At 46.5% G+C, this 25,740-nt stretch overlaps 1 long non-coding RNA gene across 2 annotated transcripts; it reads right to left on the bottom strand.

The window, feature by feature from the left end:
* Positions 1–218: 218 nt before the first annotated feature.
* Positions 219–6,721, bottom strand: LOC133252442 (uncharacterized). Of its 2 annotated transcripts, XR_009737932.1 has the most exons (5): positions 6,216–6,721; positions 5,413–5,642; positions 4,840–4,895; positions 4,316–4,433; positions 219–4,011 (listed from the first exon to the last, which is right to left on the bottom strand). It is a non-coding gene; the product is annotated as an uncharacterized LOC133252442 (long non-coding RNA). The 2 variants fall into 2 exon arrangements; XR_009737931.1 differs by lacking the exon at positions 6,216–6,721 and having other exon boundaries at positions 5,413–6,205.
* Positions 6,722–25,740: the final 19,019 nt, after the last annotated feature.

Raw genomic sequence — 25,740 nt, 5'->3', positions numbered from 1 at the left:
CCATCTAAATTTGGCGGTTCTCTGCAGGCCTCCAGCAGACCCGCATACAGTGGCTCATAGCAGCACACATGGGCAGGAATGCATCTCGTTTGAAGTCTTTTTCTTGTTCTACGCCTGTATGGGAGATGCAATTATGTATTTTTTATATATATTTAAACTGAAGTCAAATTGAGTAAGACTTGGCAAAAACACCCAAATAAAAGAATTGTAGATTGGACTTGGAAGAAAACATCTTTATTAGGTATTAAAACTGTCATAATTGTTATTGACATACTCAGCACCGTGAATCAGCCAGGCAAGTCACAAACACAAGCCACCAGCACATCCCTCAGCCCCTATTGACTCACTAAACCCACCCACAGAGTAGCTGAGGAAGGGTGGTTCCATCTGTCCTAGGAAGAAGGCTTTACAGCTGCCCCCGGAGGACTCTCTTCTAAGGTTGGAACAAGGGGTGGGGATATTATGTAAGTTCGGTAGAAGGAAAGAGAAAATTATTTCTCTCCAGAGATAGGATAGGTGGATGGATTGTGTGTGTATGTGTTTGTGTGATTCAATACTTTCCGATAAATACCAGCAATAGATATAACTGTGTGAGAAAAATCTCCATTTATGTGTATATGAGCATATGCCTGCTGAGATATTACCCCTACTCCTAAATATTTATTTCTCTGGCTAAGGCTCAAGAGCCCACAAAAACTGTCCCCTTTCCCCACCCTGTGGGCAACAGGAATGTAGTGGTGATGGTCGGAATTTACCTTTGCCTTTGTTAAAAGTTCAGTTGCTTTTCTGCTTAGAGTTCTGGGCCTGGGCGGTCTCTGGCAGGGGAAAGAAGAATGTTACCAATTTTTCCTTTGATACATTTCTAAATCCATCTTAAAGCATCTGATACTGACTCCTTGAGAAACCTATGAGCGGCCATCACGATGAGGACCATAATGATGCTTTTCACAATGAGGACCATAATAATGGTGGTGTGTGTGAACGATGGCATGGGTCTTCAGAGCATATTCAGTCGGCAAACTGCCTCAAACATGTCCCATATTTTTTTTAAAAAATAGTTTTTCCTTTATTTAAGCCGTAGGTTGTAATTAGAGGGGCTCAATGGGTAGAGGTGAAGATATATCGAGAGTTAAAAGAAGACTTCACCTTCCAATACAGGGGGTGTAGGTTCCATCCCCAGTGGGGAGCCAAGATCCCATATGCCTCCCGGCCAAAAAACCCAAACAAAACAAAAGCAGTATTGTAACAAATACAGACTAAAAAAAAAATGCTTTGAAAGAGCAGAAATTGTTAGGTTTCTTACCTAGGTATCGCTAGGCATAAACAAGCCTCTAACAGAGCTGAAAGATGCCAGGACTGACCTTCACCCCACACCTCTATTTGGTGCACACAGAAGGGGCCTTGAAATTACCCAGGGGAAAGAGTGGTGTATTCATCGCTGCCATTTCAGCCATTAAAGCCCCCTCCATACAAACACATTTCATAATGAGACCTGGTGAATACTGGAAAAGCCCCAACAAACCCAGAACACTCCCCACACATAAGAGCTTTCTGGAACAAGAGTTTACATAAGTAATAAAATAAAGCATGCCCCTCCCTCCTAATGATCTGCAGCAGGAAGCCGGAAGGCCTGGTCCATGGTGCCTGCGGTTTAAACTCTCAGGGAGAAGCGTGTTAGGTTTCCACCTCAGAGGGACATTACTTGGGAAAGGCGTCTGGAGATGCTGGCAGCAGGCACATCAGCAGAGGGCACGGCCACATCTGATGGAATTACAGGGAAGCAATTAGGGAGATAAAGCTCATTTATGTGAACAACTGTGGGGTCGAGGGTTGGTCATCAGAGGCTTAAGATCAGCCCCAAAGAACTGTCAGAGCAGCCCTCAGAGGAAGGAGAGGAGAACCAAAGAGGGACTGTTTAGAGGGAGGACTATTTTGAAGGCAGTGGCTGCGGGCGCCTCTTAAGACAGCACTGGCTAAGGCTCAGGGGCCAGAGAAGCTGCTTTCTCTTCTGTCCTCCAGCCAGGCTGGCCTTCCGGGATCTGAAGGACAGCATTGCGCTTGCAGTTTGCATGATGTGGACTGCAGTCTCCTCTCTGCAGGGGTGAGCAGGTTCTGGTGCATTTCTGTCGGACCCAGAGAAGGTTCTGGAAGTGTCTAGATGGGGCACAGTGAACTTAATCTCACCTGACTCCAGACACTCCCTTAGGAGGGCAAAGGAAGAATCTAAGATACAACAATTACCCAATGATTGGCACATAGTAGGTACTACAAAAATATTCGGGAGGAAATAAGGCTAGGGGTCCATGAATACTAATTGACTGAGTGGGCTAGGCTGAGGCTTTGGCGATGAAAGAGCTCCTCAGCAAGTTTCAGCGGAGACTCTTAGGTTTTGCTTACTGTGTCAGGAATCAAATAAAATCCTCAGCATCCCTTATGGCCTTGGCCTTGTAGAGACAGGCCCCTGCCCAGGGCGGGGAAAAGGGATGATCATAGCAGCCTTCCTAGGTAGGAAGATCCAGTTCTTGGCCTCCTTTCTCTGCAGGGACCTGCCCCGCCTCCATTTTCTCCACCTGGAAATTAATGAGTTTAGGTCTCCACCATCCACTGGAGCTCAAGGTGGGGGTGGAGGCGGTTAAAACAGAGTTAGAAGTGGGATGGGGCTGTGCCTGTGGAGAGCAGGGGGATCCGTAGGACCAACTGCTGCTCTAGGTCTGGTGATGTAGAGGAGGCTGATTTGGGTAGCAGGTTCTTCAGGAGGAGGGCAGGTTAACCCTTTGCATTCCCTGAATGGCCTCTTTCAAAAATAATCTTTCCTCACGGCCCCTCCTGTACACATTCTGGTTTTCCTTCTGTTGAGATTTTTAAAAGGCATGAACCCTCCCCTCCTCAACCCTTGGGTCCAGGTAGGTTCCTGTACCTCTCCCCCTCATCATTTCCCGGATCTCTGCCTACAACTGCAATCACAGCCGCAAAGAGGAAGTGAGCGGCTCCCCAGAGTCCTGGCCAGACTTGCAGCTCTCCAGGAGTTTGATGCTTCCCCCCTCCCCCTGTATCTCGATGACTTCCTTAAGCTTGTAACTACAGCTCCACAGCAAAGGGGGACAAATCCCTTTCCTACTCCCTTCCAGCGGGCTCCCCTGCCCCCACCCCAAGAGCAAGCAGAACCCAATATATCTGCAGCCCCAGCCCTGGCACAATCTGCCAGTCTCCTGGATGCCCGGTTATTTGTTTAAAGGGTAAACCAAAAGCTAAAACCAGAGCAAAAAAGCAGCCGTGAAGGAAGGTGTCGACCCTCATACAATGCACCCGGAGCCCAGAGAAAAATCTGCACAGGAAGCACTCCGCAATGCGCTCACAGCATCCTCCCGCCCCATCTGTGCTTGCACAGAGCTGTGTTTCCGTCACAGAATCAGCTTCTGTTTCTCTGAGTTTGTTTGCATCTCTAAGCCCCTGTCTGTCACAAGCTACACACCTCCCCACCCCAAAGGCTTCGGTTGGGGCAGCCCAGCCGGCGCGAGCCCGCGACCCCCGCCCCCCCATTCACCCCCACCCCCTCCCGAAGCCGCGGCGCTGAGCTCTGCGGAGGACGACTGGGCTCTGTGGATCCTTCCTCGCAGGGCCCTCGCGGACCGACGGGTGCTCAGCCAGCCCCATTCTTGGCATTCACCGCGTGCCTTAATTGTATGGACATTTAAATCAAGGTCCGCTGTGAACACGGAGAGAGAGGCCTTTCTCCTGAGGAAGGAGAGGAGGAAGGAAGGAAAGGTGGAAGAAAGCAGGGGGGCGGGTGGGGAGAAGATGGAATGAGAAAACGGGAAAAACAAGTAAAAAGCGGCGCGTGTGCGTGCGCACTGACAGCGGGGAAAGGCGTGGGGGTGGGGGAGCGCCGGGAGGAAAGGACCACAGCATCCTCTCTACCGCAGCTCCCCCAGTCACACAGACAATGAGATAACAGCGACGTCTTGCAAAGGCTCTTTGTTCTCCCCCATCCTTTCGGATCCAGGCTTTTTCCTGCAAAGCGGAGGGAGTGGTGGGTTGAGGGGTGTGGGTGTAAGTGGGAGACGGAGGGGTGCCTCCCCCCGCTTTAATTACCCGATTCCCCGCGCCCCTTCCCCGCACCTCGCCTCCCCTGTAGCCCCAGACAATGAAAAAAAAGAACCAAAAACACCCCCACCAACCCCACCTCGCCTTAACGCAGCAAATCCTACCCACCCACTTCGCCCTCAGCTTTGCCCAGGAAACTGAGGGGGGCCGGGAGGGGGAAGACGAGGGGAAGGAACCCGCAGGGCAGCAGGCGCTCCGCTGCCGCCTTTACCTAGCTTGCTGAGTCCAGGCGCTACCCGGCCGGGCGTGCCGCAGGGGCGAGCTGCCGGGGTCCGGGGCCAGAATCTGGGGAATCAGCCTTCCAGAACTCGGTTGCTGCAGTCCTCTCGCTCAGGTCCCAAGTGGTGGAGGGGAAAAAGGAAAAGAAAAAAAAAAGAAAAAGAGGGGAAAAAAAAAAAAAAACCACCCATAAGACCAAGGCCCATCTGGCCTCTCAACAGCTTTGTCAAGTCTTGCATACGCTAAAATGCTAATGACCTAGATAGCTCATGCAAAATGCAGCAGGGAGGGAGGGAGCGAGGGAGGTGGGAGGGAGGAAGAGAAAGACAGGGGGGGGGGCACAGCGAGGGAGGAGGAGACGCAGGGGAGGGGGGGGGGAGGGAAGAAGAGAGGGAGGAGGCAGAGAGAGAGCGAAGGGGAGAGAGACTATATGTCTTCGAAACACCCCTACCACTCTCCCCACTCCACCCCACCCCCCCCCACCCCACCCCACCCCAAACTGTCAACGGGCTTTACCAGGTGAAGGGTGGGCACAGATATAAAAGGTCACTCTTGTCTAATGCGCTGGATCCCTGGGTCCAAAAAAAAAAAAAAAGAGCGGGGGGAGAGGATCAGAGGATGAGAGTCCCCAAAACCAAAGGATAATAAGACATTTTCAGCCTTTCCCTCTATACCCTCCTCTACCTCTCCACTCTGTTTACACACTCCTTAAGTGTGTACATGGACATACCAATTTTCCATCAATTTCTCAGATCTCCTATCAACAGACACCAGTATTCTCATCCCCAGCAAAACTCATCCTGTGAATCCAGAGAGGGGTTCAAAAAGACTCCTTCTTTTCGCAACCCTCCTCCACCTGGCCCATCCCTACTCACACTATCCCCTCAGCCCTCCGGCATCATCTTTGGGCTTCGACTCAGCTAAGCCTCCTGTTCCACAGTCTCCTCTTCAACGCCCAGATCTCGAGAGGGTGAGGCAGGGAGCAGCAAAGCCAAGTTAAGTCTATCCGATCTCCCACAGTTCCGCTCCCATACCCAGACAAACCAGCAAATGGAACCCCTCCCCAACAATGACACCGTTCAATCATACCAAGAGGCTAAATAAAATTCGAGTCCCCTCGGAGGTCCGCACGCCGGGCGGACCGGAGATCCCTCGTATTCCCGAGCTAGCGCTCCGGCTCGTCCCTTCTCGCCGAGCCCAAAGTGCTTTGTCCGGGGCGGGGGTGGGTGGGGGGGTCCACTCAGGTCTTCGTCTTTTTGTTCTTCTTCTTGAGGGACTGGTCTCAGTCCGCGGCGTTCCAACGAAAGGCAGTACATCTACTGGAATAAAAAGGGATCAAGAAAATGTACATGCACATGAATGAAGGAGGGATGCGGAGAGGCGAAGGATGTCCGCATGTAGGGAGCGGCCGCCAGGGCCCGGCCCTAGTGGCTGCCTTCGCTGGGGAAGGGGCGGGCGGAGAGAAGGCGCTGGTGGTCGCTCTCCCTGGCAGGAGGAAATGATAACCATGATAAGAAGCATCATGGTGATGATCATGAGCACGATAAAAAAAAAAAAAAATTCAGAATCTCCCTTTGGTGAGCCAGAGCATGCGTGCAGGAAGGAAGGTCTGCACTGCTGGCGGAGGCGGCGGCCGGGGGGAAGGAGAGGCGAGCCGAGTAGGAGGCAAAGGTTGCGGCGGCAGCACCCTCAGATGAATAATAATAACGCGCAGCGCAAGTTGCGGTTCAGCCTGGAAATCCAGCCCTCCGCGTGAACTCGCGTCGAGCGCGGATTGCAGGGGATGGGGAAGAAGAGAGGGGGAGGGGAGGGAGGAGGACGGAGGGGGAGGAGGGGAGAGAGGAAGGCAGAGAGGGACAGAGAGAATTTGGAGCTTTTTCATTTATCCTTACCAAGCCCTAATCTCGCTCGCCGTCCTCTTTGGGTGAGGTCGATCCCCCTTTTAAAAATTATTATTCCTTTAACGGATTATTCAGCTAAAAGAAGCCACATCTGCTGACTGTACCGAAAACAAGAGGATTAGGAGCCGGTCCACAGAGCCGGGCCCGCAGCCCCCCACCCCCTCTCTGCACCAGCACACGTCATTCTCACTGCCCCCGGGTACCTCCCTCTCCTTCTTGCTTGGGGAGAGCTGTGCCAAGGAAAATGCGGATTTGGGGAAAGTGAGAAGTGGGAGCGCTCGGAAGAGCGGGAAAGCCAAGTCGGGAGGTGGCGATTCGCACCCCCACATTCACACGCGCTTCCGTTTATCCGTTTCTATGCTGGGAGAAGGGGGCGCTTTTGCCGTGCCCACACGCGCGGCACCTGCAGTGGGCCGTGCCCTCCGCCTCCTTCGCGTAACCCCGGCCGCACGGGTTCCGGGACCGGCAGCAATCCTACACCCGGTCCCCAGCGCGGCTCCCCTTCCTCCGCCCCGCTGGCCGCCGCCCCGCGGTTGGTCCACCCCATGTCTCTCTAGCTTTGGCAAATGGAGTAGGGGGCTCAGGGCACCGCACGCCCTCTGCTTCTAACCCCAGGCAGGGGTCGCGGGACGAGGGTTTCCGCCCGCCGCGGCGCGGGCGAGGCACGAGGTGGGGTGGCTGCGGGGTGGGGGGGCCCTATGGAGGATGCGGTTGACATCACTGCGGAGACCGCGAGGCTGTCCCACGGCTGCTGCGACTGCAGCGCCTTTGCGCCTCCCCCCTCCCCGCAGCCGGAGCCGGCGTCAGGGCAGGACAGCGGCGGGGGTGGGGAGAGGGGTTGTCATCCGGGGGGAGGGAGTCCCATCCCCGCCCCCCTGCAGTCAAGGTGAACATGAAGGAGAGCGGGCGCGCGTGCCCGCGCTTCTGGGTACGTGCGCGCGCCCTTCCTGGCTCCCCCCGCATCGCGGCCCGCTGCGCCCTCCAGCCAGCCCGCCAGCCCGCGCCGCCGGGGCCAGATGGACGCCCGAGATTAGAGCGCACAGAAGTGCGTCCCCACGTCCGGCCGCCACCCGTCCCGCGAACGTTTAGACTCACTTCGGGAGGCTCCTTTTGTTGTGCTGCTGTGCCCGTGTGGAGTGTTTTTCGGGAGCTCTGGGTTAGCTTGGCCTTAAGGAAGGGCTCACAATGAATCTGCCCGTGAGAACAAAACCCAAAGACACCCCCACCCCGACCCCCAACAAGAAACCCAGCGCCAGCAAGGAGGAAACTTCGGTCTTTTCCCGGGAGCCGGTTCAGCAGCCGCGGGAGTCAACCCTCACCCCGGCGATGTCCGCACACGCAGGTCCCATCTGCTTCCCCTACTCCGGCTTTTCTTCTTTGATGACTTTAAAAGAAAAGAAAAGAAAAATCTAAGTGTCCCTTGGGCAGCGCTGGATTCAGAGCAACGAGCGATGGGTAGCAAGAACAAGCCCCTGACAGCTAAAAGCAGCTCCTTAAATCAGATGGCCCGCGCGCGGCGGCCGGGAGCGGTCCTGCGGGGTCGCAGCAGATGCGCGCCCACCGCGCGGGCACTGTCCCAATGCGTGGTGACCCTGGGCTCTGCCCGGTTCTTGCCAACTATTGGGTATTTGCCCCATTAAAAGAAGAATAGCACAACCTCTTAGCACTGGCTTTTTGCCTCTAGAAGCATAAAAATAAGCAGTTTTTGTAAATTCTAAAAAGCGGAAAGTTTGCTTAAAATCGAGAGAGACGCGGACAGGGAGAGACAGAGACAGAGAGAGGAGCGGAAAAGAATATAAAACATTCCTGTAGTAGATTTCTAATTTCTGAGGACTGTAGTTTGTAGGAAAGAGCCGTCATCTGTTATGTCTCTCCGGGGAAACTTACCATTCCGATAACGTTGCCCGCAAACTAAAATACTTTCGTGGTGGAAAAACTATATTGGCGGTCGCTTGGCTCAAGACTTCCACCATTTTGATGAGGGTTTTAGATTCAGAACTATGTGTTTCCTATATATACTAAGAATTCCTTTAAGCAAGCAGTTCCTGAAGCCCTGCAACGTGGAGGGATGGGGGCCGAGTTCCAGGTAACCCTGACTGAAGGGCAGCGGGACACACTGCTGTTGCCCTTCCCTTGGCTTTTCTTAAAGGCCTGGTTTTGTTTTACTTGAGAACGGTTTCAGTGCGGTCTTTCTGCGCCCGTTGCTGTCATGCAGGATATTTGCTCTCTCATCTTGCGGCATGGGGGGAGGGGAGCAGAGAGATGGTTTTGTAACAGGCTCTGCAGGCCTGAGTGGGAACGCCTTAAACGGTGAGCCCTGGTTTTAAAAAGAAAAGGAAAAAGAAGGAAAAAAAGAAAAAGCAGCTGATGCTGAAATAATAGTTAGAGCATATCCCTGGGGCTTTCTCCAATGAGGGGGTCATGAATCCTTTCCCCTCCCCCAGTCACAGATTTCGTATCTGTTTTTAAACAGTCTCATCAGATGCTGGGACATTTGTGATGGCTTCTTAAAACCTAAACCCTTGGGCTTAAGAGCTGTCTGTTCTCCTGATCAAACTCACCCCAAATACTAACACGTTAAGAAATTACATTGTAAAACCTCCCCAAATCCGATTGACGGGGCTGTTTGGGGCCCATATGGCTGGACAGCTGTGCAACTCCACGTGAAAAGACACCATTGCCCCTCGGATGGTATAAAGCGGGGGTTCCCCAGAGAGCTCAGACATGACCTAAGTATTAGCTTAGCCTGGGGTGAAGACTGAGTTAAATCTCTCTCTTCTTGGAGGTTAAAATAAAGACAGCAACAAAAATTACAAGAGGTGTACTTTTGAATGCATTGTAAATTGCATGCCTCCCGCTGGTCCCTCCAAAGGAAGGAAGAAGACCCTGAGAAATAAACTGTCTTTCCAGCTTACCACAAGCATGATCTTAGGCAAACTGAAGGCACAGGAGGTTGGAAAGAAATATATTATTTGCCAAGCGTTCCGTGTGTCAGTGACATTTGTGGTTCCCTGTTCAGAGAAGTGGGGTTCTGACCTCAGCCAAAGCCTCAGTGCTACCCATAAAGAACGGCCATCAGAGCGCAATTTCCATGGTGAGAAGCTGAAACCGTGCTTTAGAAAGGAAAGCCCATTATGAAATGCAGCCGGATTTAATTTTTAATATGATGGCGGATCCTCTAACGCATTCTTTGCTGGTGTTTGCATTCAGGACGAGTGATTCATCCTGTGGCAGAAATCAAAATAACTCTCTGCAGTACTTTGAAACGGGCGCCTCGTTTTTAAAAGTGTCCTGAAATAGAATATTCTATAACCTTCAAGTTGTGGTGGCTGGAGAAATTGAATATAAGACTCTGTCCCTACAGAAGTGTGCAGGCTAGATAAGAAACAGGCCTGTTCTTATCTATGTGTGCGTTCGTGTGCTGCGTCTTCTTCAGGCCTTAAATATTTTAAAATAAGAGAAAGGAAAAAAAAAAACACAGAAAATGCTCACAAATCAAACTGGAGAGTGAAATGGGAGAAGGGATACTGGTTAGAGGATTAGATTAATAAACTCTGAGTCCAAAGTCAGTCAACATTGTTTTGGAGAAATTATTTCAGTAGTAAAACTACATCTTGTGAAAGCCTTACATAGATTTAACAGATACTGAAGTGTTCCTTTAGTGTCAGTTCCCATCTTTGGAAATAGACCCAGATAGTTCTGCAGTGACTGCGGCTTTAAAAAAATTAAGCAATTTTGGAGATATTATTTTAGTGGCATAACTAATGATGGAACCCTGGAGATCATTTGGTTTCTTTCTTACTCGAATAGAAGAGGAAAACATGGCCTAGAGAGAAGGAGAAATTGCTTCTAGATATCATATGGATGGCTTGTAGCAAATTCAGCGATAAAGTTAAGAACAAAACCAGCTCATGTTTTGCCTGGATGTTTTTCTCATATCATACTTGAACTTTAGGTTTTCTTAGGATTTTGTAAGTAACAGCCCACCGATCCTAGCAAGTACCTTTTGTGTGTGGGTGGGATTTAATTTTGAAATTCAAGTTTTTCTCTTTAGATTCTCGAGTTTGATGGATATTTCAGAACAAATTTAGGAACACACACACTGCCAACCTCTTATGGCCCCGGAAGGACAGGCTAGAGTCACACAAAAGTTTCCGAGCATGTGGGAGAGTGAATTAAGCGCCACAACAGGCCTAGAAGATAATGACATAAAGCCGGAGCTGGAGGTTTTGCAGAAGGACCCTGGGACAGAGGTCTGGCAAACGACGTCCTTTCATAAGTATTTTGGAGAAAGGATAAGGCGTGTGACAAGTTTCCTGATACAGACCTAGTTTATCAGGTGGCAGTTCTGAAGTCAGTTTGTTTTGTTTCTGCATTATTTAATAAATTATTCATATTGTACAAAAAAAGGGATCTTTGGGGGAAAAAAAACCCGAAAGTGAAAGAAACTGGGGCGTGGTAAACTATGACCTTGGGTGAGTGAGTCACTCTATCATAGAGGATATGAAACCTTCAACAGGAGATACTTGGAGTAGATGGTTTCTAAAGTCCCTTTCAACACAAATAACATTTGATTCTGTTGTTTAAAAAGCAGAAAATCCACATATTCCCCAGTCTGGAAAATATTGTTTCCCTTTTAAGATCTTCTCTTAGATACCGTTCTTAAGATATCTTAAGATACCATTCAGGTCCTGAAAAGTTGAACCTAGAAAGCTTTAAGGAGGGTTGTATGTGTGTTTCAATGACATTCATCTGAAAGTACAACGCTCTTTATTCTTGATGACTCTCTGGGTCGGGAGAAGGTCCCTTCAGCAGGTGAAAGCATTTTTCTATAGCTCTGAGAATCCCTTGCCACAGTGGAACTGTCTGCCTGCTGTGCCTGCACATAAGCAGATCCAAGCTGAGCCCTGTAGCAGATTTAAAAGCCCTTCCCTTTAGCTCCATCCTGACCTAGATTGCCGGATGAAGACTAATGATTCATTTGCAATGCTTATGATGGGCATCCAGGCAGGGTCTTCCCTCCCCCTTGTTCGGAAAGAAGCCCTGTTATCCTTATCATATGATATTACCACAAGTAAATATTTTTGTTCAAATTGCTACATAGGGCATGAGGCTATTTCCTAATGAATTATCTGCCCCAGGGAGATCTATAACTTGCCAGTGCTTCAGGCAATTTTTAGCATGTGTCAGATTGTGTTTGCATTAGAGAATTTGGACTGGTTTTTTTTTTTTTTTGGTGCAGTCAAACTATTCGGTTTTTTCTTTCTGTCTTCCTACAGAGATACACAATTCAACATACCTTTACAAAGAAGAAAGCCTTGTTTGTATTTAATAAGAGTCTGACGGGAGCACGCATGTAAACGGTGTTCTTATACATAAAGGATCTGGTCGTGAAGAGGAAAGAATGTTGGTATTCATATGCCGGATACTGTTTTAATGCAAACTGGACAAGGCTTTCTTTGGGTTTCATTTCAAGGCAGCTACCCAGTAAGTTATGAAACCAGCGCGTTACCCTTGGAAAAATGGTCCTGACTAATAATGAGATGCCAATTGGTGTGTTCATTGCATATACAGATTTGAAGCAGAATTAGTAGAAATTACTGAAATGGAAATCGTGTCAATCACAACTGAGACAGCTGACAAGTCAGAAGGAAAAAAAAAAAGCGCCAAATGTGATTCATATCTTGTAGGATTCTGTCTGAGGATGATTTAAATAAATTTGGACATTAGGTGGTGACAAGATGAAAATGAAAAATAACATCCAATTGGGCAAAAAGACTGTAGTAGGCCTGGGGGAATGTGAAAAAAAAAAAGGAAAGGGGAAAGGGAAGATCGAGGGGGTCGTTTGGAGGATGGCTTGTTTGTAATGAATGAATGAATAGATGAAATTTAGAATATTTATTTCCCAGTAGCTGACACTCAGTAGACATTCAACTGTTGTTCATAAAATAAAATCAGTGTCCCTTCTGTGTTGAGCAGCATCAAACAGATTATCTGCATATGTAACTCTGCTGTGAGGCCACCGTATCCGCAGTGAGCAGTGTAGCACGGGCAAAGTCAGTTTACTACCCATCTTTAATTTCCAAATGCGGTGGACAGGCATTTAAAAAACAGTGTACAGAAAACAAAGGGCCGCTGCGTGCCAGGCAGCTACGGGCCAGGCACAGTGCTGTTCAGGTGTTTTCCTTGTGTGATCTAAACCTCACAGCCTTACTAACCCCATTTTAAAAGAAGAGGTAACTGCTTTCCCGAGTGGTTAAATGACTTTGTCAAGTGCATAGACTGGAATTGGAATCCAGTTAAGACCAGCCTCTAAGACTCCATGCTGCAGGCTTCCCAGAAGAAACAGGAACGACGGTATATAATGTAAAGCTGATACAGAGCGTTTGTCCTGCTTCCTGTACCAAGTTGAAGCCAGTAGCACGAGACTGACAGAGCAGATGAGAAACACCACTTAAGATAATTTCTCCTGCTAAACTCTGTTGTACACTATGCAAATATGATTGCAAAAGTGGAACATGAGCAACACTTTCATGCTAGTTATCTTTCAAAGATGATACTTGGAGCAATCAACATAAACTTAGTATACTGTATCCTAAATAATAAAAATGTTGGCCTGCATCATTCTGACATCTTAGTACAACCTGGGAAAGCCTATCTGGATGATATGTAGTGATAATAACCTCCATCCAGACAGCATCTTCACAGCCACAGCTTTTTGTCACCTGGGGTAGGGTGGGGGAGGGGAGCTGGAAAATAGAAAAGGACTTAGGGGCTCCCAGAATACCTGGGGGAATTCTTGGGGTGGAGGACTATAAATCAAGATGAATGTACTTCCATTTGGTTCTGGGAGGTCTCCTGCATCCTGTCTCCCTCAAGGCAGGACTGAAAAGCAAGAGCCTTGCTCCGCAGAGATGTTTCCTGTTTTCTGTGCGTGACTAGATACCCTGAGCTGGTCCTAAACAGCCACCACCACCAAAAAAGAAAGAAAGAAAGAAAAAGAATTAAGAAGAAAAAGCCAAACAAGGGTTGAAGCAAGTGATGGAAAAGGCAGAAGGTAAAAATAAACAAAAAAAATAGAATAAATAAAAAAGAGAAAAGGTAGGAGGGAATAAAAAAAAGGAATGATGGGAATTTAGTTTTTATGGGATTTGTTTCTCTGTTTACTATTTATTTTAAAACTATTGAGCTGCCTGGAACAGGGGCATTGCATTTCAAATTCCTTAACTTGTCGTATGTCAACGATATTACAGATCGTTGTTACGATATTACCAAGAGTTCCTGGTCTGGTAGAGGAGCCAGAGTGCCCACAGAATGCTGTCTGCGTGGGGTGGGCTACTGGTCTGGGAGCCAGGAGGCCAGGTTTCTGGGTTTGCTGCAGTGACCTTGGACAAGGCACTTTCCCCAGTGGGGATGCAGGAGGAGGACCTAGGGCTCCAGCCTGCATTTGTTCTGTTCCCCACTTCTCAGGGCTCCCTCCTGATGCTTGCAGGACAACGTTCCAACTCTGAAACCCTCACCTCACTACGTTTCTTATCCTCATGTGTGCATGCTAAGTCACTGCAGTCGTGTCTGACTCTTTGCAACCCTGTGGACTGTAGCCCATCAGGCTGCTCTGTCCATGGGATTTTCCAGGCAAGGATACTGGAGTGGGTTGCCATTTCCTTCTCCAGGGGATCTTCCCGATCCAGGGATCAAACCTGTGTCTCATGTCTCCTGCCTTGGCAGGCGGGTTCTTTACCACTAGCACCACCTGGGAAGTCCTTCGTCTCCTCAGGAGATTTTAGGAACCCCTGAGCCACTGAAGGATGGCTAGGGGAGACAGAGGAGGCTTTACTGGCATTTCTGAAATTGTACCGGCTTTGCATGGGTCCTTGTCTTCTTCCACCGTAGAGGGTGGACTCTCTCTCGGAGAACAAGCAGGAGTCTGGGGGTCCAGACAGATGCAAGACCACATACCAGCTCCACCACCTACTTGCTCTGTTACTTTGGCTAGTTTTTCACATGGAATATGGGAATGATGCTAAGGCAGACCTCACAGGGCTAGTGTTCACTGAGAGAACATCCTGTAAATGCCAGTTTTAGACTTCACTTTCTGTGTTCTCTCTAAAAGACAGGAGGGGGCCAGTGATGATCTCCGCTCCTGTCACCCCCTGTGCCTCCCCAGTAAAAGAGGATGCAGGGACGTGGGCAGGGAAAAATGCCATGGCCTGTGCTATGAGGTCCGTGGCTGGCCCCAGTCTGAGCAGAAGGGGGACCTGGGGAGGGTTGAGTTCACGACTCACATTCTGTAGTTGATCCACCATGCTCTCACTGAACAAGCAATTTGAAAACAGCACATTATGAAATAGGGAGAAATACAGCTATGAACTCCTCCTGAATCCTGGTGGGAACGTTTTGGAATCCTGAGGGTCTCAGAAGCTGCCACGTGAATGGAGCTGGAGCAGGTGGGGGTCATTGCCTTCTTGAGATGACCAGCCATCTTGGCCCCCACCCCCATTTTGTGTGGAGTGGTCAGAGATGGAAGAGAAATTCAGAGCTGGAGGAGTGAAGCACCTTCCCTTGGCTCCCTAGTTATCATTAGGTGACTGGAATCAAGGGACAGGGCTGCACAAGTGTGGGAAGGGGCAGAGGAGGGTACAGATGAGAAGAGTAGAATTCTATGCAGGGGGCAGGGCGGAGGTGATGTGGAGACCTGGGGACTTGTTTCCTCCCTGGGCCTGAGCACACCTCTGCAGAACTGCAAGCTTCTGAGGGTCTCTTTCAGGTGGGTAACAGCTATTCCTACCTCAGAGAGTGGTAATCAGGATAAAACGGCACAGTGTATGACAGACGCTTAACACAACGCCTCGTCAGAGTACGTGCTCAATCACATTAGCTGAAGACATTTTTTTTAACTAAAAAAAAAAGAAAGAAAGGCAGCCATGTTGCTATTCACCAAGGAAGACTGTTAGGTTATCGGCTTTCTTCTTAATGAAAAAGCCAGGGAAGTTCCCCAACTGCCCGTGGTAATGACATCACCATTAATGGCAGAGAAGGCCAATTGTAACTCCATTTTCCAAGGGTCTAAGTGACCCTCTTTCTTTCGGAGACCTGACTCTTAAAGTTAAGGTCTGTTTTCAAGAAATAGAGAGGCCTACAGTATCTACTCTGTCATCATTTCACTTGTAGTACTGTCTATTAGCAGGAACACAAGGAGACTTGGAAGACTTTAGCTGTGGATGTGAAGTTCTTTGGGGATATATGAGAGACACAAGATAAAATTCAGGACTTGTTTGGTGTGATGGAACAGCACAGACTAAGTGAGAGAAAGAGTCAATTTTTAACATCCTAAGGGCGGCGTTGTAAAAAGACATCTTCTTACATAGCAGGGTCCTAGACCCTTAATTTCTGGCAATAAGAAACCTGAAAACTTCATGAAAATTAGCACCTAAAAATCTTAGATAAGATATATGAATATTCTTTTAATTGCCTAGTAGAGTTTGAAGGAAATAAATACAACTGGACCAGAGATAAAATCCGCTGCTGCTGCTGCTAAGTCGCTTCAGTCGTGTCCGACTCTGTGCGACCCCATAGACAGCAGCCCACCAGGCTCCCTGGTCCCTGGGATTCTCCAGGCAAGAACACTGGAGTGGGTTGCCATTTCCTTCTCCAAGAGATAAAATCTAGCTATATATTATTCATAACAGTTGCATCCGAAACATGAAACAAAAAAGCTAAAAGGAGAAAGATGAGAAAAGAAATAGTAGGTAACTAATAACCAAAAGAAAACAGACGTAGTTTATTAATGTAATATAAAATAGACTTGAAGACAGATATTACTAGTGATAAAGATGGTCTTCACATGATGAACAATTTAAAAAGGACAATTAAGTAGAAGAATAGTTCTAACATTGTATGCCCCTAGAAACATGCTTCAAAATATAAAAACAAAAAGTGAAGCAATTTCAGGGAGAAAGTGATGAATTGGAAATGATATGAAAGCTTGCTTAGTCATGCCTGTCTCTGCGACCCCAAGGACTGCAGCCCGCCAGGCTCCACTGTCCATGGAATTTTCCAGGTAAGAATACTGGCGTGGGTTGCCATTTCCTCTTCCAGTGGAAGTAATAGTAAGATACTTTAATGCACCTTTCTCCATAACTGATAAAAACAGAAAGGATCATCTAGAAGGTGTGAACAAAACATTCTCAAGCTTGCTTTAATGGATATGGTTGGAAACCCCTTATTAATAATTAGAAAAATCACATTCTTTTTGTGCATATGTGGGACACTTAGAAAATCTGATCATGTACTAGCTCAGAAATGAAGTCCCAACAAATGCTGTGATATAATGTCATACAGATTGTATTATTTGACCACAGTATCATGTAGTGAGAAATCTTGGCAAAAAAAAAAAAAATCCACCTGCTTCTCTTCATACATTTGGGAGCGAGGGGAAAGGCATTTCTAAATTACTCACTGGTTCAAGAAGAAATCATATGATAGTTAATTAATGAATTAAAATTCTACTTATCAAGATTTCATGTCTTTCAATCACAGAAATAAGTAAAGGATAACACATAGGCTGAAAATGCTTATATTAGTAAAGAAAAAACACCAAAATTAATGATCTATGTCAAGTGGAGGAGGTGAAAAAAAAAGAAGAAAAACAGAGTAAGACCAAAGAAAGGAGAAGAAAAAAAAAATAATGGAGGAAAAGGTGATGAGATTCAGACTCTGATGACATCTGGAATAGGTTCATGGCTACTTTATGGTCGAGAAACATCATTCCATTGAAAATACCTGTCCCTTTTAGGATCATATAATCTCTCCCCACAAAGACCCTTCCCACTGAATCTGCACCATCTTTGCAATGGAGGGACTAAAATCATGTTTTGTTCATCTCTGTAGGCTTTATGTCTAGCATAGGTGCTCAGAATTCTATTCGATGACTTTTCCTTTGGAGTTATTTATTTACTCTCTTGGCTGGATTATAAACTCTGTGAGGCTGAAACTAGATCTTTCTCAACTCTGCTCCTCCACAGCCTGTAAGCTAGGATTTGTGAAAAGGAGCCACCTGATATTTAAACGTGTTTGAAGTTGTATTGAATTTGTAGAGAGAGCATTAGCTTATAGGCTGGAAGAGAAATGGAAGGAGGAAGGTGGAGTGATTTCTGATTCGTTCAGACTTGGGAATCTGATCATATTCAGAATAGGCTACTGATGACTTTCAGCACAGAAAGAAATTTTCTGATGCCTGGGCATGATTTTATGTCTTCTTAAGGAACTTGGAAAAAAATTACTAAACTCTCCATTGGGGAAGGAATATATACCTTTCTGATTCCTGTCTGTGGTGGGGATGAATGAGTGATTAGGTATAGAATGTTTTAGAGTTGGATGCTACTTAGCTTTAAGTTTCCCTTTACTTTTATTATGATGAGTAGATATCCGTATAAAACTTATCCCTTTGGCCATGTTAAACTGTACCATTCAGTGGCATTAAGTACATTCATAATGCTGTGCAACTGCCACTGTTACGTATTTCCAGAACTTTTCCAATAATGATCTCAAACAGAAACTTCATCCCCATTCCTTTTTAACTGTGCAATTTTGCTAGTTTCTTCATCTGAGAATCAGGGCTAATCATATTATCTATTGAATAGGATATTGTCCGGATTAAATGATGTAATGCATGAAAACTGCTCAGCACAGTGCCTGGCACTGTGTTTCATTGGGTAAGCAGTCAACAAATGTTATTATAGAAAAGAGCAAGGGGAGAGGAAAGTCACGTCCTCAAGAGCTGGGAGGGTGGCTTGAGGTAAGCATAGTTCAGGAAAGCATGCTGGACAAGGTCTTGATGGGGCTGCTCTAGAATCACACAAGTACCCTCTCCAGTCTCAAAGCTGCGGGACTAGAGGAGGTTATCTCCAAAACTCCTTCCACCAGCGTCGCACCTGGAGTGTCGCAGGACCTCAAGAAACGCGCAAGTGAATGAATGAAACATAGGCAAACATTTCACTGCTCCCTGGGAAGTAGAACTCGCTTAGTCTTAGTTGTCAGGTTATAAATCAGAAGACTGAGGCTCAGAAAAGTAAAGTGACTTGTTTCCAGATCACACAGTTTGGGGGAGAGCTGCGTTAAAAAAAAAAAAAAGCCAAAGTTCCTAAGCATATGGTGTAATCTTAACTTGAACCAGAACCCAGAAAAATAGGAGGAAAACCTGAGAAAACCCGAAAGGTCCAGGCAATGCCTAATTTTAGAGGCAAAGTCTCCAAATGTTCGGTGACATTTTCCTGCTCTGACTACATATCTGATCCAGAATGTTGCAGATAATTGCTTTTTGTTCAGGGGAGAACATTTCCTACCATTTCAGGGGCCATGGTCATTCTGGTAAGGAAGACCACAGAAAATAACTATTTTTAAAACCGTAATTCTTGGAAGAGCTAGGAATTTTTAAAAGACCCAAAAATAGCCTGCACATTTTCATCTCATCCAGCCTCAGTTTTACTTGTCAGGTATAAATAATAATACTAGAGACGCAGCAGTGAGAATTAAATGAGATAAAGAATGTCACGGTCGCTTTTGCAGTGCCTGGCATATGGATGCTGTTCAGCAAATATTTGTTGATGAAGCATACCCTCCATTCCTATCAGCAGCCCACTTGACCCTGCTGGGAAGATTTGCTGGTGCTGTAGACACTTTGTTTGCAGTGTGACCCAAAGAACAACCTAGAGGGGAGGAGGTAGCCATTAGGACTGAAGCAATTTGTAGCAAACAAGTGCTGCGTTTTTGCTTTTCTGCCCCAGGCTGCAGTTAGTCGGAAACTGCTTCCCATGTTTCCTGGAAACATCCAGAAGGGTTTCCGGGACTTGAAGGCTGTGCCTGTAGGTTTTCAGTCCATTCTCAGGGACAGAGGTCACTTGGCATAGAGGGGAGTCCTCTTATACCCAGACAGAGTGGTGGGAAGACTCCTGTCTTGGGAGCCAGGATGCTGGCTTCTAGACCTGGCCGCTTACTAGCTCTGTGACCTCAGGCAAAGGGCTTCACCTCTCTGAACCTCAGGCTCCTCTTCTGTGAACCAAGGGGCTTGGAGTACATGATTTCTGTGTCTCTCTCCATCTTGACCACACTACATTCTATTTATTTATTCTACTCACAGCTTTCCAAGTATTGCTGCTCACTGAAAATATGAATGTCCATGCATGTGTACAGTCACACACACACACACACACACACACACACACATCCTCTTGCATCCAGAATCGTCACCTAGGGAAACAGAGCAAAAACCTAACTGCCCAGTGAATAGCCATGTTACTCACCACCTTCAGAGTGACAAAGCCCAGCAGCTTCTGGACTAGAACCTCATCTTCCTTGTGACCCGGTACTTCTGCTGCCAAATGAGGTAGAAATGCTGCGATCTGATTTCTAACCCCTAGAGCAACTGCTGCTGTGGCTGCTGCAGCCGCCCGCCTTTTCGACCATGGATGCAGCACCAGCACAGAAATGCTGAGCACAGCACATTTCTCAGCATTGGGAGGCGGACTGGGTTGCTGCAGAGGAAACTGGGTTGCCATTCCTCCAAGGGCTATTTCTACCCTGTGAGTTTTGGTGGTGGGAGGATATTTCCTTTTAAACCTTGCACTCCTCAAAGGGATGACTGTGAAAAACCTTGGCTTTTGCTAAGATCAAGCCTCCCTTGTGGAGTCAGATTCAGTCATCAGGAGATTGTGATCTTGCTTCCTGCCCCAGACTTAGACTTAGAGATCTTGGTGTTTGTGGACGAGGATGGTGACAGGGTCTTTAAGCATCCTTAAATGCTAGGGGAAATGCCTGGCTTTTTTTCTAAAAGGGTAATATTTCTGTGGGCTTCCAGGGTTCCAGGAGACCTCATTCAGTCTGATAGGATGAGATATGCTTTGTGGTGCAGGCTTTCTTGGCATAATCTTTTGGGAACAGAACAGGGCAGAGCCTGGAACTCATTCGCTCTGGGGGTGGAGTTTGCTTATTAATTTCCACATATGTCTCCCTGAATTCCTCACTCAGCTTTTGGGGTGCAAGTTTCACTAGTGGCTAGTCTTTTTCAAAAAAATTTTGTTTATTTTTAACTGGAGGATAATTGCTTTACGATGCTGTGTTGGTTTCTGCCACACATCAACATGGATCAGCCATGGATCTATATCTGTCGCCTTTCTCTTGAGCCTCCCTCCCACCCCCACCCCATCCCACCCATCCTGGTTGTCACAGAGCACCAAATGGAACTCCCTGCCTCACACAGCAAATTCCCACTGGCTATCTATTTTACATATGGTAATGTATATGTTTCCATGCTACTCTCTCTGTTCGTCCCACTCCCTCCTTCCCCTGCTGTGTTCACAAGTCTGTTCTCAATGTCTGTGTCTCTATGGCTGCCCTACAAATAGATTCATCGTTGTCAATGGTGACTAGTTTTTGCTTCCCCATACATTCTGTAGCTGATGGGCTCTGGGAGTTTTTGTCATCCTGAATTTCAGTCTTCTCATCTGCAAAATAACACCACCCACAGGGTGATCAGGAAGTATTTACATGATTTATGGCAATGGTCTCCAAATCTTGAGTGTGCTCTCCATCAGTAAAAATTTATTTGCGAGTGTACCCCCAGTGTAGGTATGTTTATGTATTTGTAAATTATATAACACACATGCCATTAGCTAACACCTCAAGTCAAAATATACACTAAAGATGATGTTCCTTACTAATGGTAGTGGATGTTAAATGGTATTTCAAATGCTTGTGATAATTTCAAAAAACCTTGGCCAACTTCTTTTTTGGACCTGGATAAGTCACCATTATTTTGATCTTATATTCTGGTTATGAATATGGTTGTAGCATGGTTGATCTCTTACTAGGACTGAAGGTGTCAGCTTCACCTTTTCTCATTGCTTGTGTTGTTAGTATTCATCTCCATTTGGGATTTCTTCATGGGCATATTTCTAAACCAAGCATCCACTGTATGTGTGTGGGGTTAGTTTAAAACTAAGATGGTTTGGGTAGCCAACAAGGCCCTACTGTACAGCACAAGGAACTCTGTGTTCTGCCAGGCTCCTCTGTCCAAGGGATTCTCCAGGCAAGGATACTGGAGGGGGTTGCCATTTCCTTCTCCAGGGGGATCTTCTCAACCCAGGGATTGAACCCAGGTCTCCTGCATTGCAGGCGGAATCTTTACTATCTAAGCCGCCAGGGAGGCCCCAAGGAACTCTGCTCAAGGTTATTTGATAACATGGATGGGAAGGGAGTTTAGGGGGAGACTGGATACATGTATGTGTACGATGGAGCACTTTACTATTCCCCTGAAACTATCATAACATTTTAAATTGGCTATCCACCAATATAAAATAAAAAGTTTTAAAAAACAAAACAACTAAAATGGTTTGCTCTGCAACTCCACTTAACTCTTCTACATATGGAACTCTCACTCTCATGGACTCTATACAGTCCATGGGGTTGCAGAGTCAGACACGACTGAGCAACTTTCACTTTGCTTTACTTTTAACTTCTTTCTGACATTTAAGACAAAATAGACGTTCTCATATTGAAGAAGGAATTCATGGGGCCTGGACTCCATCTTAGGCCTGTTCATGCTGACCATGTTCAGCCACCTTTCCAATGGACTCTGAACTCTGTGTTTAGTGCCTATGAAAACAACAACAGAAGGATAAGACCCCCTTCCGACAGGGGAACCTTGAAGATCGTACCTAGGTTACTCATCGCCTAAGAGAAAACATACACTAATCATCCCTTCCTCCAGACAGGCCATAAATTTTTCTGTATCTATTGGAGTGTAACCTCGGGTTTATTGATTATTGGCTAATTGTTTGACTGTTTGAGCACATGAGCACATAGCACGTGAATGATGGGGTTATTGGGATTGTATTTTCCTTGGTTTAGGTAAGTCTCAAGGAATTTGGAGTGGTGGGTTCAGACACGTACTCATGGGGTATAAAAGATTTTCACAAATGCTGGTCGGGGTCCTTGGCTAAGAGGAGACTCTGCCTTGGGCCCGCCGGTGTAATAAACTGCACTCCACTATCTGCATTGTCCTGAGTGAGTTTGTTTCCCGGAACGTGTGGCTACAACAATATTCTTTCTCCTGCACTTCAGTGAATGGCTCTGCGTGTCTCCTGCGTGCTGCTCAGTTACTTCAGCCTTGTCTGTAGCCCCCGGTGTACCTATTTGTATCCTTGTTTGGAAATTCCTGAGTTCATGGATGTAAATGTGCCTTGTAAGCTGCCAAGAACAGACTACCTGAAAGCAGCAGTGAGGAGGCATTCTCAGGGAAGAATGTCTTCATAGGTAGAACTGTTGTTACCTAAAGCCCTAAGGATTTCTGAACACTATTCCAAGAAGGATGAACCCACTGGTGCTCACCAGTGAGAACAGACACACCCGGATCTTCTTGACCTCAGCTATGCTTCCTGCACAGAAGCACCTTAGCATAGATCCCAATTCCTTATTCGTTGGACTAGAGACCTAAGAGAATGCTCGGAATTGACTTGTGGACACAACAGGGGAAGGAGAGGGTGGGAGTTGACAGAGTAGCATTGAAATATACATATTACCATACGTAAACTAGCCAGTGGGAAGTTGCTGTTACAATATGGGGAGCTCAGCTGGGTGCTCTGTGATGACCTAGAGGGGTGAGGTGGGGCATGGGATGGAGGTTCAAAGGGAGGGTATGTGGCTGATTCATGTTGGTATATGGCAGAAATCAACATAACATTGTAAATTATTCTCCAATTAAAAATAAATTTTAAAAGTATTTCATAAATGAAAAAAAAAAGAATGCTCTGGAAGAAGGAAGTTTAGGGTGGCTATAGGATTATATTCTTTAAGCCTTTCAGCAGTGTTGGGTTTATTTGTCGCAGCACCGCAAAGCTAACCTTAATTCAATTACTGCTCGTGTGTACGTGTGCTCAGCTGTATCTGACTCTTTGCACCCTCATAGATTGTAGCCTGCCAGACTTCTCTGTCCATGGGATTTTCCTAGCAAGAATACTGGAGCAGGTTGATATTTCCTACCCAGGGATCAAACTTGCATCTCTTGTGTTGGCAGGTGGATTCTTTACCACTGCGCCACCTGGGAAGCCCAATCTCATTGAGCAGTGAGAAACAAAACCTGACCTGAGAACTAGAAGACCTGAATCTTATTATTATTTTTTTTTTTCAGGAGCTCTCTCTTTTTTTTTTTTTTTACTTTGAACTTCACCTTTCTTGACCCTAATCTTATCTGTAAAATGAAAGTGTTGGATTAGATCATGATCATTTTAAAGGTTTATTCCAACATTAATAATCTGTGTTATCTTCTTTCTTAAAAGTATCTCTTTATGAAGCTCTAGCGATATCCCCTGGTGGTTGTATTCGATGAAAATTTCCACCCAAGCAAAAGATTTGGAATGTGACCTTCACCATGACCTCTGTTTTGCTTCTCCTCCTTTCCCTTCTGCCCACACCACCTGTCCTCTCTTCCTTCCTGATTCATCTCATCCACCAGCCAGAGAGTAGGTCCAGAAAACCTCAGTCATTTCTTTGAGCTTAGCTGCTGCTGTATGCTTCCAGCTGAAATTCCATCTGGAGCTAATGTTTTAGGCCAACTCCCCCTGTGAGAGCTGTCTTTTTTTCTGTTGCGCCTCTCTGCCCTGCACCCCAGGGGTGGTTTGGGCAGAACTGGCCACTAAGGACGAACACTGTATTTTTTCTTCCCCAAGTCAGAGCTCTTTTGGAATCAGGATGCTCTTGATAACTCCCTCTGGGAATGTGAATCTGTGCTAGGCGCTGTATTCGGCAAGAAGGACCCGGCCTTGCCTTCATGGCACTTACATGCAAGCTTAGGTACTGCCACTCAGTTAGAAAATGGTTAAGCTTTTTATTTCACGGTGCTTTGAAGTCTAGGAAGTGTGTTTTTATGGTAACTCAATTCATCTCTAAAATAACTCAGTAAGAGACCCCCTGCCAGTCCAGCGGGTAAGACTCTGCACTTCAGACGTAGAGAGCAGACTTGTGGACACAGTGGGAGAAGATAAGGGTGGGATGAATAGAGAGACTAGCCTTGAGAAATATACACTACCATGTGTAAAATAGATGGCTAGCGGGAAGGTGCTGTATAACACAGGGAGTTCAGCCCCGGTATTCTGTGACAAGCCAGAGGGGTGGGATGGGGGATTGGGGGAGGTCAGAGGGAGGCTCAAGAGGGAGGGGATATATATTTATATATATGTGTAATTATATGTATATGTATATATGTGTATATACATACATGTATATGTAAATGTATATTTATGGCTGATTCACATTATTGTAAGGCAGAAAACAACACACTCTTGCAAAGCAATTATCCTCCAATTAAAATTTTTTAAAAAAATTTAAAAAGGACTGTTTCCAATGCAGGGGGCAAGGGTTTGATCCCTGGTCAGGGAACTAAGATCCCTCTTGCCACATGGCCAGGCTAAAATAGAATAAAATAGCTCAGTAAGTCTGATATTTTTCTTCTCCTGTGACAGGTGATTCTCCTAAGAAAACATCATAATGGGCAGAATTAGGGCTGGAATCCACATCTTCTAACCATGAAATCTACACTTTTTTCCTTTTCCCTTTCATTAATCTAATAAATATCTTCTCTAGATCCATGCCTAGATCCTTCAGGCAGGACTCTGCACACCCATGAAACTTGGCTCATGTGTTGGTGTATAAATGATTGGTTTGTAATATGCCACCCATCCTCCCAATTGGATTGGAAATGCATTGAGAATAGAGTCTGTTTCTGAGCCATCCTTATGACTAAATAAGTCTGGTTTATAAGTTAAGTGTGTTTTTTTCTATAGCACCAAAACCCTTCACATTGTGTCATGATAATAGTAACCAGGACCGGCTATCTGTTGAGATAGTAAGAAGTTGCTTTTGGGTGTGAAAACCTGGAGGACTCCCCTTTTCTTACTGCCTCCCAAATACCTTTCTTCATGATTAAAAGAAAAAAATTCGGCTGTCATGGGTCTTTGTTGCTGCATGCGGGCTCTCTCTAGTTGCGGCGAGCGGGAGCTATGCTTTGTGGCGGCGTGCCAGCTTCTCTCTGTGGTGGCCTCTTTTGTTGGGGAGCATGGGCTCCAGAGAGCAGTAGAGGCTTCGGTAGTTGTAGCATGCAGGCTTTAGGAGTTGTGGTGCACAGGCTTAGTTGCCCCAATGCATGTAAAATCTCCCCAGACAAGGGATCAAACCCATGTCCCTTGCATGGCAGGTGGATTCTTAACCACTGGACCACCGGGGAAGTCCCCAAAATACCTTTCTTAAGTGGTAGTGTAAACTTTCATTTCTAGGCATGTAAGATTTCAAATTAAGTCCCACACAGATGTGAATTCACTACTTTGTGAAAGATTTCTCCCAGACTCTCTTTCAAGATCAGGCCTGGGAAGCAGTTTGTGGAAGAGCTGCACTTGAGACAGGGTGAGGGAGAACCACAGAAAGAGAGAATGAGGACATGAAAAGTGGACTCATGCACTCAGGAGGT

The sequence above is a fragment of the Bos javanicus genome, chromosome 8, assembly GCF_032452875.1.
Source record: "Bos javanicus breed banteng chromosome 8, ARS-OSU_banteng_1.0, whole genome shotgun sequence".
Taxonomy (NCBI): domain Eukaryota; kingdom Metazoa; phylum Chordata; class Mammalia; order Artiodactyla; family Bovidae; genus Bos; species Bos javanicus.
Note: the sequence above shows the minus strand (reverse complement) of the source record. Positions and strands in the feature narration are given on the sequence as shown.